We start from the raw sequence: 8,986 nt of genomic DNA on the forward strand, positions 1-8,986 counted from the left end.
TGTCAACATTGCACCTCTAGATTTCAAAAGATTGGTGCCTTTTTTCCCACATAAAAAAAGAAAAAGAAAAAGAAAAAGGGTTGACAACTTTTTTCATCAACTCTCTATCTACATAAAGACCCAATGGATTTGGCGGTACAGTGGGATGGAGCCTAGGCTTTTTGGCGGACCGTCTAAGTTCAAATCCCATGCTTGTCACCTCCTGCATAAGCCGAAGCTTGGCAACTCCCTAGGGTCGAAGGATAAGCCCTCGAAGTTTTATGCTGACAAAACAACTATAAATTATTTAATCAATGTCATATTACATCTAATTATGCAAGTTTGTCATAAAAATATCAAACTCTAAAATCAAATTAACAATACATTTTAAATTATCAAACCCTATTAAAACATAAAACCTTAAAATGCAAGATAATAAATCATAAATAAACCAAAAACCCTAAACTATAAAAAAATTTTAACCATAAAATTAAATGAAAAAGTCTTAATTCAAACGCTAATAAAAAAAAATAGCCATCATCAAATAGAAGAAAAACCTTAGTCAAATTAACTATAAAAAACATTAATTAAAAAAATGTATCAAAGCTCTAATTATAAAAAATCAAAGAGAAAAACAATAATCAAATCAGAGAAAACCATAATCAAATTAACTATAAAAAAACCTAATTAAAAAAATTTGATTCAAAGCCCTAATCAACAAAAATCAAACAAAAAACCCTAATAAAATTAAACACTCTAATTTAAGAAATTTGATTCAAAACCCTAATCAATGAAAATCAAAGAAAAACACCCTAATCAATGAAAATGAAAGAAAAAACTTCTAAACAATACACATCAAAGAAAAAACCCTAATTAATACAAAAACTAATCAAAGTTATAAGAAGAAGAAGAAGAACGAAAAATGAATAACGAAGAATGAAAAACTAAGAATAAGAAGAACGAAGAAGGGGAGAGGGAGAGGAACAAAGAAGAAAGGAGAGAAAAAGAGAGAGACCCCTCTCCTCCGACTTTTTTTTAATGAACGTCCCCCATCTTGTTCTCACCATCATGGGAGGTGGTTGGTTTGGATGTGTCGTGTCCTGCGCGACACACGGACATGCCATCAAACGTGCCCTAAATGGCATTTTATTATTTTCATTTGCTGCCATTCTAATGGTTGTGAGATCATGCATAAAGATCACATATTCTAATAACATATTTGATTTTCACTTTGTTTTGATGGCCACCAACAAAAGTAGCTTCTCGATAAGATATTTGGTTTGAGTCATATTTATGCACTTTTCCACTCACTAACTTCTGATGAAATGATGTGATTTAATCAACGCACTAGTGTGAAGTCTTCAGATTTTGGCAATCAAAAGGAATGGCACATGGAAGTCAGCTTTGATCTTACCACTACACTGAATATGGTGATTAGCTGAGTATGCCGAGTCCTAGTGAGTATCAGGTCAGACTGAGATCTGTCGGTGATGCCTTTCATCCATGCAATGAACCATATGTTGAACTTCTCAGCCGTTCATCTTGCAAACTTTAGATGTCATTCATCTAGAGCATCAATGGCTCTGAAAAAAATGTAAGACCCATCTATAAGATACAAAGTCCATCCATGGTATTGGTATTTGGGATGTCGTTCGCATGGATGAACGGCATCAGAGCAAGTTCTGACTGATTATTGTCATACGCACTTACTGAAATTGCTGGTTTGTCAACTTCTATAAAACTTTTTTTTTGTTTTCCACTTTGAAAATCGGCCCATATCAAGATGATATTTGGGGCACTTTTGATTGTCCTCAGATCTCTTGGCTGGATGTAGATCTGGCATGGGGCCCACATACCAAAACCACATAAATCCAGGGTTGTCCAGTCTGATTGTTCACGTAGCAAATCTTATCCATAGTGACAAAAGTTAAAAACGACAAACTCTCATGAGTCAAAAACTTCCAAGATTTTGAAAATTTTCATAAATCTCGCATTTTTTTGGCAAATCTTGGCAATAAAAAATAAATTAAAAGATTTAAAAAAATATTTTTTATAAGAAAATATAAATAAAATATATTTAAAAATGAAAACCTCGTGATAAATATCTGCTAAAATGGTAAATATAGCGATATTTGTCATAGTTTGAAAATCTTGTGAGAAATTGTTGTTTTAAGCTTTCAGGCAATTTCTCGCAATATTTTTATAAATATCGCGATATTTGTTACAAAGATCCTATCTTGGAGGAGAATGGGTCAGACCAGAAAGCTAGGAAACTAAGATCTTAGGATCTCACATCTATGATTCAAGATAGTTCAAACACACCCTTTTCCTAAAATTAGGGGTGTCATAAGGTGGGTTTTACCTGAACCAAACCCTGTAGGGACTGGGTATGGTGACAAATAAGAAGACCCAATTAAGACCCAGATCCGGACTCAAAAGTCTGATTAATACATGGACCCGGGTATAGTTTGTGAAATTTTATACCAGACCTGGGCCCGACTTGAGTTTTGATTAAGACCCATAAATTTTCAATGTAAAAATGATAAAAAATATTAGTTTATCAGGTATGGTCTGGCTCTGGTTCATGTAGTTCTTATGGAGTCTGGGTATGGTTTCTTTTATAATTGACCTGATTAGATCTGAGTCTGGACCCGATACCATACCCAAAAATCTGGTTCAAGTCTGGTTTCACCTGGGTATGAACCAAACCTGACCCATTGACACCCCTACCTAAAATCCATTTCTAAACAAAAGAATAATTGGAAGAACATGAAAAATTTATAAAGTGCTTTAGTATTGCATTAATATCACAATAAGATCATGATATTTGTGATTTGTGCTCAAAATCATGACTCTATTAGTAGGCATGCAAATTGTTGGGGTTTGGGCTAGGTATTCAATTAAATCTAAGTCCCTTTAGTTGGATCAAGTAAGAAAAACAAGATTCGAGCTCGACAAGATACAACCTAATTATATGTATGTGTCAGATTTTTATGGTATATGACATAATAGGATCCGGGTTTAATATAAGCGTGCTTCATCTGAGTTTGAGTCCAATTATCTAACATCTGATAAGATCTGATCCGAGTCCAACCCGTTTATATTCCTGGCTATTAGCCTCTCTATCATATCTTTCATTTAATTATTTATCTGAATTCTCAACCCCATTAAAGAATAAAGTGCACAAAAAAGTGACTGTTGACATTCTTTATAAAAAAATCCCATTGTTCTTGTATCCGTACCCTAACTTGTTTCTCATATTTACCCTATTTTATAAAATTAAAACGTGATTAAACCCGTATGTATTGTTTGCCCATTTTTTTAGTGATTCTTTTATGCCATTTTTCTCAGCCATCTTTTTTGAATGTGAGACCTTTCAAATAATATATTTAGTGTTTGTCGTTTCACATGTTGTATTGCTAACTATAGTTAAAACTTGAAAGTATTTTTGTTAGATATTTTATGTGGGCCTACATATGTAATTAATCACTCATTATAAACTGTCTAATGTGAATGCCCATTTAAAGTGATCTTATACGGTTGGGCCATATGACATCTTATAAAATATGATTATAATAATGTATAGATACGTTATATGTGCCCTCATATATCAATTTTTGATTTTATGATGGGTTAAATTGAAAAGAAGACTATAGGGTGGTTACAATTAGGTTATGGTCTCTAAAACCATATATAGTGGTTGTTCTCTTTTTCCTTCCCATCAAGAAAGAAAATTGTTTTTTTCTCATTAGGTTTAGAGAAGAAGAAAAGACCACCTATAGAGGTTTTGGAAGATCTAACCACATCAAGATCTATCGGTGCTATGATGGATTAGGGTGCTTTATTTATTTTTTATATTTTTAATGATTTAGCATGAACAAATTTAGGGACAAATAAAGATGTTTTCCCTAAATCAAATTTCGACAATTGGTATCAGAGCCTCTTGTTCTTGTTAAATCATTGAAATATTTGATTTTGCCTTGATATTTCTCCTGGGTCTCTGGAATCCCATTAGATTCAGTTTTTTTCCTTTTGACTGCCGGCATTAGGGACCGTTTATATATATAAAAAAAATCTTCTTCATTGTTGTAGTCGGTGGCATTTTTTGAGGGTTGATGGGACCGATGACCAATCGAAAGGGATGACGCACCCCTTCGGTGGCCACAGACCACCAAAAGACAATGAGCAGATTGTCGGACATTGTCCGGCTATGTGCAAGCACCGTCGGGTGCTTACACAAGGTGAGAGGAGAGAGAGAGAGGGTCAGACGGTCCTCCCCGATCTCTCACGGTATTCAGGAAGGGGGCCAGATGGCCCCTCCTCCGTTTGGCGACAGGGTGCAGCCGAAGGAGGGCTGAACAACCCTCCTCACATCGTATGGCTGCACACAAGCGAAGGAGGGTCGAATGGCCCTCCCTATGCCGTTAGGCTGCGCACAACTGGAGGAGGGCCAATCAACCCTTCACCATTGGGATTCGACGACCGAAAGGTTCGTTTGGCCCTCATCAGGTCGCCCTTGATAGGCCAAATGTTCGCTCGGTGTTTGGCAAGGGCGACCTAGATACGGCGAGGATGGGTTCGGCCCACCTGTCAGGTCTTGCGGAGCCTGACCATGGTCGGGTCAGGTTTGACCTAACCCACGAGTCAGATCTGGTTTGACCCGACAACCCTAGACCCTTGACACATGTTGGTGTAAGTTTTATGAAATAGATTTTTAAAAGATATTTTTGATAAAAAAATGTTTGTAAAATCCAAACACCAAATACTACAAATCGGCTCACACTAGTGGTGAATCCGAGTTGAACTCAGGGAATGGGAGAAAATTTTGTATTTCACAAAAATCTACTCTTTATTGCCTTGAAAATAAAAAATAATTAATTAACTAATCAGTTGAGAGTACGGTCCTCTGTAGAGAGCTTAAAAAATAATAATTAGTTACAGGCCTTTTACAAATTCAAATTAATAAAATAAACAACCCTAATCTAAAAGACAAGAAAAATAGGGTCTTCAGTGCTTGAGCTTCTAGTCTCTTAATTTGCTACTGCTTCAGATGAACCCAGAGCTATAAGTGTATGACAATAACCTGGATCTATAGGTTCATATACTCTTCCCTCACGTGATAAGGGTTATATTAAGGGGGCCTTTGAGGGGCTAAAAGGGCTCTTTTGAAGGCTCAAATATACCTTTAGGGGACCTTTTAAGGACATCAAAGGGGTCTTTGAGGGCTCGTTTGAGGGCTCACCGCACATATAACCAATTTCCTGTAACACACAAACACAAAACGAAAATGAAATAAAGAAAAACTAGGTAAAGATTCAATGTTAGTTTGATCAAAAATCATAAAATAAGAATCTAACTAACCTATAACATACTAACATGTAACAAACTAATTCACTAGTAGACAAAATAATAAACAAACTAACTAAATAAATTTTTTTTTAATTTGTAACAAACTAATAACAAATTAACTAAGAACACAAGAAAACTATACTAGTCGAAAATCAAGACTTGACTAAAACTAACTATTAACGAATAACTAATTAACAAGAATAAGTAACAAACTAAAAATTAACTAATTTAATTTATAACTAACATGTTGGAACTAACTTCAAGATCTAGCTATTAAAGAATCAAGAAATCAAGTATTAATTTGCTAACTAACTAATTAATTACTAAATGACAAGAAACAAGAACGAAATCATGACCATTAACTAAAACTAACCATAATAATGAACTAACTAAATGACAAACTAGCTAAATGACAAGATAACAACTAATCTATCACTGCTGTATGAATTTTAACAAATTTAACAATCTAGAAATAAAGAAAACTAACTTACATCAAGGATACAATAAAACAAGACTAATCGGTTATGCAAGAATTCAATTAACTACAAGAACATGTAAATGTCAAACTACCTAACCAACTAAAAGAATTTGAATGTGAGGGCTGGAAATAATGAAGAACTGAATCTAATTAAAATTACTATAGCATTGATTAAAAGAAAATCAAGATTAACTATGCTAAAAAATGATAATGGAATAAATAAAAGAGAATAAGCTAAATTGTTTTGAATCTAATCTATTTTATGTTAAACAAACTAATTAATCTAATCACTATAAGAAACCTGTGGATTAGGGACAACCTATATCCGTCGCTAAATAGTTTAGCGACAGATTAATGTTAGATTAGCGACGGATAACTTTCATCGCGAATTTTTCGACGCTAAGTAGTGCCAGAACTTATCCACCGCTACTTTTGTCGCTAATTGCGACGGATTAGCGATGAACATGATCCATCGTGAGTCCTTCACTATTTTAAATTAGCGATGGATAATATTCGTTGCTAATCTGTCATTAAATTAAAAAAAAAAATTAAAAAACATTGCTCTCTGCCGACTCGTTCTTCGGCAAGGAGCAATTTTTTTTTCACAGAACCTGCGCGTTCCGGCGTTGGGACGCTCTTTCGCAGCGAGCCAGTCATGGCGGGAGAAGGGGTCATAGTGGAGACGGGATCCGGCGAGGGAGAGGCGGGACAAGCGGTGGAGACTGGAGAGGGGCACCGCCGAGAGGAGCGGTGGAGACTGGCCAGAGTTGACGGGGGAGAACTTGCAGGAGGCGTCGGGTTGGACGACGACGCGGAGGATGGAGGTGTTGTTGGTGCCCGAGCAAGAGGAGATGGGGACGGAGGGATCACTGCAGAGCGGCACACAATCCGAGACGAAGCAGGGCCCGTTGGAGTCGGTAAGGATGCTGGCATTAATGGCGAGGATGTTGGCCGTGGTGAGGAACGTGGCCATCCCCACCCTGATCTTGGTGGTGAAGCTGGACCTGTACTCCTTGAGCTTGAAGTAGCGACCCACTCTGCTCCTGCCCACGCTGTGGTTCAGCCGGCTCAATGCCCTCTTCCAACTGCCCTCTGCGGTGTGAGAGGCCACTGCGCGTTGTCAGAGGAAGGGTGGGGCTTCTGGCATTCTGAGAAGCGCCTCAATTGGGGACGATTTAAATCGAACGGGGGGAGGGAAAATTTTGCGCCTCAGGTGGGACGGTTTAAATAAAAAATTAGCGAGAGAATTTTTTCGTCGCTAATTAGCGACAAAAAAAATTCTCGCTAATTAGCGACAAAAAAATTTTCTCGCTAATTTCGTCGCTAATTAGCATTTTTGTAGTGTTTTGGCGACAGAAAATTGTTGTCGCTAATCCATCGCTGATTCGCGACGGATTTAGCGACGAAGATGTTTTCGTTGCTAATTTTGCAAATATTTCGAATGTTAGCGACAAATAGTTTTCTCTTGCTAATCCATCGCAAATTTGCGACAAAAAAAATATGTCGCAAATTGTCGTCGCTAATTAGCATTTTTCTTGTAGTGAATTAATGTAATGTAATGTAAACTAATGTAAACTAATCTAATTAACTTACAAACAAAAATTATATGTGAATTAAAATTGCTAAATAAATAGAAATTGATAACTATCTCATTCGAGTAAATTAATCTATTTAAATAAAAATGATAATTAATCTAAACAAGTATGTTCTAATCTAAGTATTAAAAATTAATTTATGAAAATAAATAACAATTTAACTAACTAATAAAGATAGTAAATAAAACTATCTATTCGATTGAAATAATAAAAATTAAAATAACTAATGTATTTATTTATCAATTTCTAATTTAAGCTATTAATTAAATAAAAACTAACTAAAGCAATTAAAAAACAAGAACATGAATTAACAATAACTAAACTAACCTAATTTTAAAAATAAATAGAAAATATTCAGATCTACTTACAAAAATTAAAAAGAATTAAAAGAAACTGCAAAAGTCCTAAACTAATCAAAACACTGAAAAAATACAGGGAAAGGTTTAAAAATGCAATTTTACATTATTTTCAAATTTAAAGCAGTTTCTTAAAAACACTGATAAGAATGAGTTTTTAATGCGATTTTTCGATGGATCATGTATAGAATAGTATGAATAAAATACAAAATATATGCATGATCACATATGTTCTGGACCATAAATAAAAAAATTTAATTTAAAAAAAAATATTTCTTTATTGGGTCCAAGCCATCAGGTATGCCATTTGGGTCAGTTTAGACGATTGACTCCAAATATTTTTTTGACCCAATTTGGATTATGATTTTAATTTTTTTTTTACATATGCATGTTTTTACATATAATATTCAAACTTTGGTATTCTTTTTTAGAATAAGGGTCTAATATTCTAAAATGAGTTAATTGAAACAATATATTACCAAAATAACCTCTCTTGTGAAGATTGACTTGTTTGAAATATTAATATATTTGTATATTTGAAATTCATATGAATAGTGATCGGCCCAAAGGAAGATTACTATTTGGTTGAATTCAAATATATATTCGGTAATAAATATGGGATGATTATCAAGTTTTTCATGTGAATAATGAGTCGGTCCAAAGAAAGACTTGTTGTTTGACAGGATTAATTATCATGTTTGATTACTGTAATAAAAGTATCACTTACAAGTTGACATTTCTATCAAAAGACTAAATGTTAATGTTGTGCTGGGTATCTTGTGATGGGGCGTACCATGGTTTAAATATGTCAATTAATGATAATGCATGTGAATATGTATATTGATTTTGAGCTTGTTGTGGTTTGTTTTGTTCTTGATTCAATATTTTTTTTTCAATATTTGCAAACATCAATTCAATCCCCGTTTTGAATGGCACAAAATTTAAAAACTGAAAATAGAATGTTATGTTTGTTCTCAGGTGTATGGATTTGGATCTTGCACTTTGAGATGATCAACCACCTACTGTTAGAGATAGGAGTTCCGTTGAGAATAAAAGGAACCATGATAAGTGGGATCAATCCAATCACATGAGTCTTATGATCATGAAACGTGCAATTTCGAAAACCTTCAGTGGCACTATGACTAAAGAGGTTAATGCCAAGAAGTTCCTTGAGAAAATTAAAAAATATTTTGCTAAAAACAAAAAGGCTGAGATAAGCACTCTCCTTT

Source organism: Nuphar pumila, chromosome 6 (genome assembly GCF_984573655.1).
Source record: "Nuphar pumila chromosome 6, dmNupPumi1.hap1.1, whole genome shotgun sequence".
NCBI lineage: Eukaryota > Viridiplantae > Streptophyta > Magnoliopsida > Nymphaeales > Nymphaeaceae > Nuphar > Nuphar pumila.